The sequence below is a fragment of the Lathyrus oleraceus genome, chromosome 5 (assembly GCF_024323335.1).
Source record: "Lathyrus oleraceus cultivar Zhongwan6 chromosome 5, CAAS_Psat_ZW6_1.0, whole genome shotgun sequence".
Taxonomy (NCBI): Eukaryota; Viridiplantae; Streptophyta; class Magnoliopsida; order Fabales; family Fabaceae; genus Lathyrus; species Lathyrus oleraceus.
Genome location: NC_066583.1, coordinates 431,794,710 through 431,803,580, shown reverse-complemented (window position 1 = coordinate 431,803,580; position 8,871 = coordinate 431,794,710).

Genomic DNA, 8,871 nt, shown 5'->3' with positions numbered 1-8,871 from the left:
ATCTTCTTTGCTTGTGTTTTTTAACTTTAACCATATTGCAAATTAGAAACTTTGACCTTATGCCATTGCATTTTTAAACTCTTTTCTTAATCAAATTTTTAAATGAACCTAACTATACTTGACTTAAAATTTCAAAAGAAAAAAAGAATTAACACTCATTCAAACCTTTTTAGGCGGTTTGTGCCTTTGTTAAACTTAAATTTTTGTTAAAAGCAATACACCCATTTTAAATTTGTTACCACGAACTACGAGGTTTTGATCCCTCATTTTATGTTGGTACGTAGGCACAAGTCTGAGGGTATTGTCTAACATAAAAATATAATTAATAAATTCTTTTCTCATCCCTCCACTCTATTTTTTTTTGCCAATATCATTTTGTACAAAAACACATATGCATACAAAAAAGGGCTCCCTAGGAGTACCTAGGACACTTTGGGTGCTAACATCTTCCCTCTGTGTAACCAACCCCCTTACCTGTAATCTCTGACATTTTATTAGTTTTGATTTGAAAACTTCTTATGTTTGAGTTTTGTTCGTACTTTTCCCTTTTCCCTTAGAAACAATAAAAGCACGACGGCGACTCTGGTTTAATTGACGTCTAGCTTATCCATAGCTTGATGGTCATGAATTTACCGCCACACTCCTCACTGGAAACCAAGACCATCGTGAGTTTCTTGAATCGCCGCGGTCTAATATAGAATCTTTAACAAGGAATTTAGCCAGAGAGTGAACAACTAAATTTTGGAAAGAATAGGCAGCAATATCCATATATGGGCTTTGTCTAAAAAAAATGATTTTCATATATACATTGCTTTTTTTCTTCATTTCAGGCGCTATCTAATGGTGAATATTAGACAATGCTTTTGTTTTTTTAGCCTTATCTTAAAAAAAAACGGTAATTTTACATATTTTTCAATAATTTTTTATTTTTATTTAGCATATAAAAAATGTTTATACAAAGAAGCGTTGTAATATTTGTCTTATACGACACTAATTTTTCAAAACATTGGACTCATTTTTTAAAAAATGTTTTTTACTCATTTTTCTTTCTCCATTTTAGCCTTGTATCTATGGAATGTTGAAGATGATGGACAATTTCTTCTCTTCATTTTTTTAGTTATTAAATTTTCTACTTAAGATGAAATCACTCTTTATAAAGGCTTTATTGTGTATTTAGATAGGAAGGAATCTATTACTATATATAAAGGGGATACATGAAAATGGTATGGCCTTTTTTTTCTTCCAATTTTATCCTTTATCAATTCTTACAATTACTATCAATTATTAAATTTAAAAAAAAATACAAAAAAAAACTCATTTATTAAATATGTAACCTCCATGAACACATCAAATAACTTCCTCTAACACATCAACTATACTAAATAACTTCCTCCTACACCACTATATATGATAACTGCATATTTCAAAAATAAAAACATTTATTTCTTTCTCTCTCTTTCTTTCTCTCTCCATGTCAAAGTTAGGAGAAAAATTCATAACCATACAAACCCCACATTTGCCTCCTTCCTCTTTTACTATATCTCTCTCTTCCATAACCAAATCATTTTCTCAAATTCATTTTGAAATAAGAGGTACGAGTATGTTTGAAATGAATTGAATCTTAATTTCAGTGGATTGCTTCTAAGAAAATTGTTCACTGACTTAACTTTTTGATATATGGAGGATTATGTGGTTTATGTTTTGATTTCTATTACTCTTTTTCTGTGTTTTATCACTTACTTAATTTGGCCTAAAACTGATTGCAGTGTCTATTTGAATGGATGGATTGAGTGATGGGTGTTATAGTAAGATGTGTGAGGTTAGAGATAGTTGTTCTTATTGTCTAAGGTGAAACGCGGTGATGTATTTCTAAATATGAAGGATATGTCATCAGATCAACTTCCATGGTTGAATTTTTGACTTAATTAATGGTACTTGTGAAAGACGTAAAAATCAATTGAATATTCATGTAGCTTTTTATAAGGACTGAAGCTATACTATGGATATTTTGTTGCAAAAAAATGTCATGGATTGTGTAAAATATGATATATCTTTTTGTCATAATCTTGATCTGATCATAATTATAAGGATTCATTGTAGGTATATTTCTTATGTCCTTAACTGACTTGCTCAATATTTATCTGTTGCAGGGAGAAGTTTTGGAAGTGAAAGTAAACAAATTAACATCAATAAAGACCCAGCTCCCATACTCATATTATTCACTTCCTTATCCTGCACCAAAAAAAATACAAGATAGTGCAGAAAATCTTGGGGAAGTGCTTCGCGTTGACCGCATTGAAAATTCACTCTATGTGGTCAGTTTCACATGTTAATTCTTGAATCTTTATCAATTTATAAGAAAGGAATTCTTAATGAAATATATAGCTTTGGAAACATTTAACCTCTGAATTGGTTAGCCACCATGTTGGAAGGGTAGTTAGTTAATGGGTAATCACTCTTTAATTAATTTAATTAATTATATTTAATTGATTTAGTGGATTGTCATGTCCACAACTTCTAGAATCATATTGGTTGTTATATTTTATGAAAAATGTAAAGGAAAACAAGAGATCAAATGACTGCCACTACATATTTTCTTTTAAAAGAAAACATAATAATAACGCAAAAAATAGTCAAACCCTATAACAACATACAAAATCGCCTCTCTTAAATTTTGGAATATAAGCTTCCAAATTTATGGTATATATAATAGTCATAAGAGAGAAGCTTACCGATAAGACGATTTCCTGCTGCATCTATTGTTGCTGTCATTGAAACTGATAAGTTTTGTTCATTGTCGGATGATTCCAAACCAGAAATAGATGGATGGTCAACATAACCTGCCTCCATCAAGCCATGGTTCAATTGAAGAGAATTGAAGTTTTGAAGTGCGAGTAGGTGAGCCTTCACGCCAAACAGAATAAATAAAATAATACAGAAAACAATCAGATGACAAAATAAATTGATCAGATCAAAACATTTTATTCATTTTAAAGGGTTTAGTTTTACTCATGATACGACAATATTCTATTTGCATGACCATGAACTTAGGATCAACAATCCAAACATTTTTGTTTGGGCACCAACATGTTTTAGATGAGTGGCTAGAATGCCCTAGCAGGATTTCAGAATCCAAAAGTCAAAGCCAACTAATATCCTGAAAGTCCTATGACATAACAAAACTCAAAATACAAAATCAAGTAAGACTAAGGCTTGAAATTTAAAACCATCCCACCTTTAATTTTAATTTTGGAGAGAAGCATTATTGTAGAAAAATGAAAGTTTAGAGGGAAATTTGAGATTTGAATGTTGAGAATGATTTTTCAACAGAGTACAGATAAACAAATTCCACAAACCAAAGAGTACAAATGCGTAGTCTTTGGCAAAATAAAACAAACTACATAGTAGTAAAGCATACCAAAGTGCTTAGTAGTTAGTAGACTACATTGTTTGGAATAACGAAACAATGAAGGGATTCAAAGGCGTGCAAGATTGAGTCAGTTCAAGTTGTATAAAGACACACCTTTCTGGGCCTTACAGGAACATGAAACTCCATTCCCCAATGCACGTGTATTTTTATAGGACATATTTATATTTTTATAGGAACATGAAACCTGATGAAACCTTTCATAGGGTCATCATAAAATTCTGCATATCTTCCTTTTGATGCAAAGTTCCTGTTAGCCTACATATCCATAATGAAATTGTAACTATGTGTCTGCAATCATATAACATCACACTGATATTGACAAGTCTGTAATAAAGAAAAATGTAAATCTATACCTATATATAAAGTGGATACCGTTTTTTATGTAGCTTTTTTCCCTTCAATTTTTCCCATCATTTAAACTATTTTATTTATAATTTTGTATAATCAACTTTGTGATATGCTTTTTCATATTTATTTTGCATTGCATTTTGACTTTGTTCTCTCTTATAGAATACAATTTTTTTTAATTTTAATTTTACGGTAAAGATGAAGATGAAATAAATATTTTTGATATTGTGTAATATTTATGCATCTAAATATGAAAATAATTACCAAGTACATAGTATGAAAATAATTACCAAGTACACAATTTTTTTAATTATATTGTGTTATTTATTTACAAAGAACTAAAGATAAATTATGCCATCTATATATAGGTATAGGTAACTTATAACATGCATAGTTAATTTTATTTAGTCTATAATATGTAGTGATTGAAAAAGAAAATTTATATCAAATCATCTTCTGATGATATATCAGTTCTCGATCAATTGTTTTTGTAGAGGACTCGGTATAGTTTCCAGTTGACAATTACATTAATAAAATGGAAAATAATACCCGTCAAATATCAAGTCAACAACAGAGGTCAAGAAGGGCCGAAAATGAAAGGAAGAGGAGACAAAATATGAGCAACGAGCAGAGAGAAAATAATTTGTCAAGACGACGTGGAAATTATAGGCGGCGAAAAGAGCAAGAGAAACAAGCTCAAACATCTCGCCCTATAAACAGTCAGTCGAGAGTTCCATTTCAAAATTTTACAAATATGACTTTTCCAAGATCACACTTTCAAGGAACTCATGACAGTGAAGTCGGCCCAAGTAGAATTGCACATGTTAATGATGTTGCACTTGGTTGGTGATGATCAATATATATATTATACATTACATTTCATAATTTTGTTCGCTTTCGTCATATCTTATTTTATGTATTTAAACCCGCAGATCGTAATTGTACATCACCTAATCAATGAAACAACACGAGTCAATCCGATACAGGTATAAGTGATATAGTTCTAAGTATGCGAATATTAAGTTTTACAAATGTATATATATTAATTATTATTTTTGTATCAGATGATATGGATGTTGATGAAGCTTTTGAGGATGCAGTAATATCATATGTTAACATGGATGCCAGAGAAAATGGTGCATTATCACGTCGTCCTCAAGGTATGTTCGTAAAAAATTTGCTTCAAATAAATGTAGCCTTTGCTCATGTGACATAAAATTTAAAATCATGCAATATTAAAATATAATAATTGAGGCATCTTGCATATATTTTTTATTTGTATTTTAGATTTTAGATAATATTTAGTAATCAATATCAAACTCCTGCCTGTAGAATCAGGACATGCTTTTCGAGCAAAGCACAATATTGCTCGAAATTTCAAAAATAATATGATGATGGCAAAATCCCGGTTGCCTCATCCATTTACCTGTAGACACTGCAATGCAATATTGTTTCATCATGAATCACGTGACACGTGTTGTAATGGTGGTAAGGTATCATTCTCACGAGTTGATGCTCCTATAGAATTGCAACAATTATTTTTGGATGGTTCAGCTGAAGGAAAACATTTTAGGCAACATATTCGAAGTTATAACCATGTGCTTTCATTCACTTCAATTGGTGTTCATGTTGATGAGAATATTCTTGCATCTGGTCGTGGTATATACACATTTCGTGCTCAAGGTGCTTTTTACCGTAACATAGGAGGTTTCTATCCAAATGAGGGTGTCAGACCGTGTTTCTTACAACTATACATCTACGACACCGATAATGAGCAACATAATAGAATGCAGGAAAATCTACAGCTGCACCAAAATGTAGTTCACAAATTACAGAAAATGCTCCATCAGTTTAATCCTTTTGTAATTAGGTTCAAGCAACTTTCAATACTTCCAAATATCAGTGAATGTAGCCTCATACTTAAAGAGTGTCCACGTAATCACCATCAATACAATCTTCCAACTGTTGAACAAGTTTCGGCAATTATTGTTGGATGTGGTGCAAATTCTATGGATTATGGAAGGGATATTAATGTTATTCGTTGTGATGGAAATCTCAAGAAAGTTCAAGAGACAAAGGGATATTATGATCCTTTGCAATACCCTGTATTGTTTCCATTTGGGACGCATGGTTGGGACATCAACACAACAAATTGCAATGGACGAAGAGTGTCATGTCGAGCATATTACAGTTACATGCTTCAAGTAAATTTGGATTAATTTTAGTAGATAATCGACTTAGCTAAGTGTTGTTTAAAAAACTTTACATTTAACACCGACATTTTTTTCAATCAACTGTAGATTCGCCCAAATGATCAATCAATGTTGTTAAATGCGGGTCGACTGTTGAAACAATATGTTGTAGACAATTATGTCAATATTGAATCAGGGAGATTAAGGTGGATTAAAGAGCACCAAAGTGATATACGTTCTGAGTTGTACCAAGGTTTACATGATGCTTTGCATGTTGGTGAAACTAATGCAGGTACAAATTCATATAGCATAAATATACAGTTTTGGATTAATAATCAGTTGTACTTCTAATGCTAATAATTCATATATTCTAATACTAATGCATTTCATGAATCATCGTAGAAAACATTGGAAAAAGAACAATATTGCCATCATCATTTATTGGCAGTCGTCGAGACATGACACAACGTTATGAAGATGGCATGGCTATTGTTCTTAATGGCGGTAAACCAAATATTTTTCTAACAATGACTGTCGCATTACGCGAAAAACCGGCGGGAAAACAAAACAACAGAGCCGCCACCGTGCGTTATTTATCCCAAAGGAGGGAAAGGAAACGCTCGAAGTAAACCTGGAAAAGACATGGTCTCGCGACCAAAGAGAATGGGATCGGGAGTCGGTTATGCGAAGGGAAGGTATTAGCACCCCTACGCATCCGTCGTACTCGACGGGATCCACGCACAAAAGGAAGGATAAAGGTTGCTAACCGCTCAAACATCAAACACTGGCTGAAAAGAGACACAGGAAACAAAAGAAACTAACTCGACAGGATATCGCATCCTGGGCCTACGTAGTCTGTCAGGCACAGACATCAGAGTCGACGTAGTTCGGGACAGGGGAAACATGCTCGCTAGGATGTCGCATCCTATGCATACGTATCTTCTCGGACTAAAGAAGAATCAGAGCACTCGTAGCTCGGCTAACGCACGCCAAACAAAACCAACACAGGAAACCGACTGCCAATCGCTGGACTTACGTCAGACTCCACACAACCAGGCAAACATGGAAACCGAATGCCAATCGCTGGACTTACATCAGACTCCGAACCAACAAACACACACTCAGGAAACCAACTGCCAATCACTGGACTTACGTCAGACTCTAAGCACACAATAGAAGGATACAGAATGCCAATCGTTGGGCTTACATCCATCTCCTAACATACACAAAGACAAAACAAAACGGGCGCCTGGAGAGATCAACTCATCTCCTGCCTACGTACCTCATCTGGTATAAGGATCAGGGCGACGTAGTTCCCCTACGCAGGGACAAAGGACTAGCCTAACCAGAGACTGGGAAATGACAAACTAGAAGGGAGACTAACTCGAGCCTAATAGTTATCATGCAAATTCACCATGGTCCTAGGTCAAGGTTTCTAGCTAACTTGCACAGGGAGCAAGCTAAACCTAAGCAGCACACGCAAAGCAATCAATCACACAAATAGCACACACTATATACAAACAAAGTGGGCTCACACAAGGTTAGGCTATGAAACACAAGCCAACTGGAATCGGGTGATGTTAGCTCTTAACCCTAACATTGAGAGTTAGGGTGAAGCAGATGAAATGCGAGGTGAGGGAGTTAGGGATTCAAGAACAAAAGTCCACCAAAATTTAAATCCAGCATATCATTAGATTCATCTTCCAACGTACATTAACATGCTATAATCAATTTGACCTAATTCTCATTATCATGCACAGATCGAGCAAAAGAAGTTTTGTGTATCAAACTTAAAATCAACAGAACTAAGTCATTTCTTAATGAAATTCGATACTACAAAGCTCAGTGTGATCACCAATGAAGGATCTACCAAAAGCATACAACAATTTCATGAATGGTGATGATCGAATTCTAACCTTAATTGAAGTGCAGAAGTGAAACAAGTTGATTCAAGCTTTGCCACATCCAAACAGTCCTTCTTTAGCTCTTGTATGATGATTTGGATGAAGGTTTGGAGATTGATCTTGCACGATCTAGCTGGAATCTTCAACTGCCATTGATGAGCAAAACTTCAACAGTTCCAAAATATGCTTGTAATCCTTCGAATCTTGCTTCAATCCAGCTCCAAAATGGTCGTGGATCATAGATTAATCAAGATGAAAGCAATGTTTGTGAAGAAAATTGAAGAAAAATTGAGAGAAAAAAATGTGAAGATTGGTGAATAAGATCTAGATCTGAGCAAAATGAAATGTTAACCAGGTTTTCTGTTATGATTATCTTTATATATGAGCTGCTAATGATGCTCCTAATCATAATTAGGCAAATGCAATTGGAATTAGTGAAATCCAAGGTGTAAGTGCAAATTTTCCAATGCACCCTCATGCATGAAATGAATGCTACAATACACGATTTTCTTCTCAATTCACTTGCAAAACCTGTTTTGAGCCAAATGCACATGATTGGAAGTGAAAACAATGCATAGTTTTTGAATTTGGAAATTCCCTCCAAAATTCAAATGGAAAATGCAAAAAATTTGTAATGGAAGTGCATGGTATATGATGCATGAATTGGATAGTAGAGATCAAGAGAGAAATGTTCCAAAAAGAACCATCTCATTTGGCCTTTTGGTTCAAAAGTTATGCACTTGTGAAGTTCAAATTCCATTGACCATGATTGATCCATATCTTGCCAACCACACATGGGAAATTCATGTTCTTGGACTTTTTGAAAATGGGAGAACAATATCTTCAACTTTCATGTTGGACAAAATTTCATTTGAAGCTTTCTTGATGATGTAAACTTGAGGAGAAAACCTTTCCATTTTTGGCAATTTCAAAATACAGGTCACTTACTATTTTTGGAAACTTTTCATCTGACCTCAAATTCTTCATTGTTGATGTT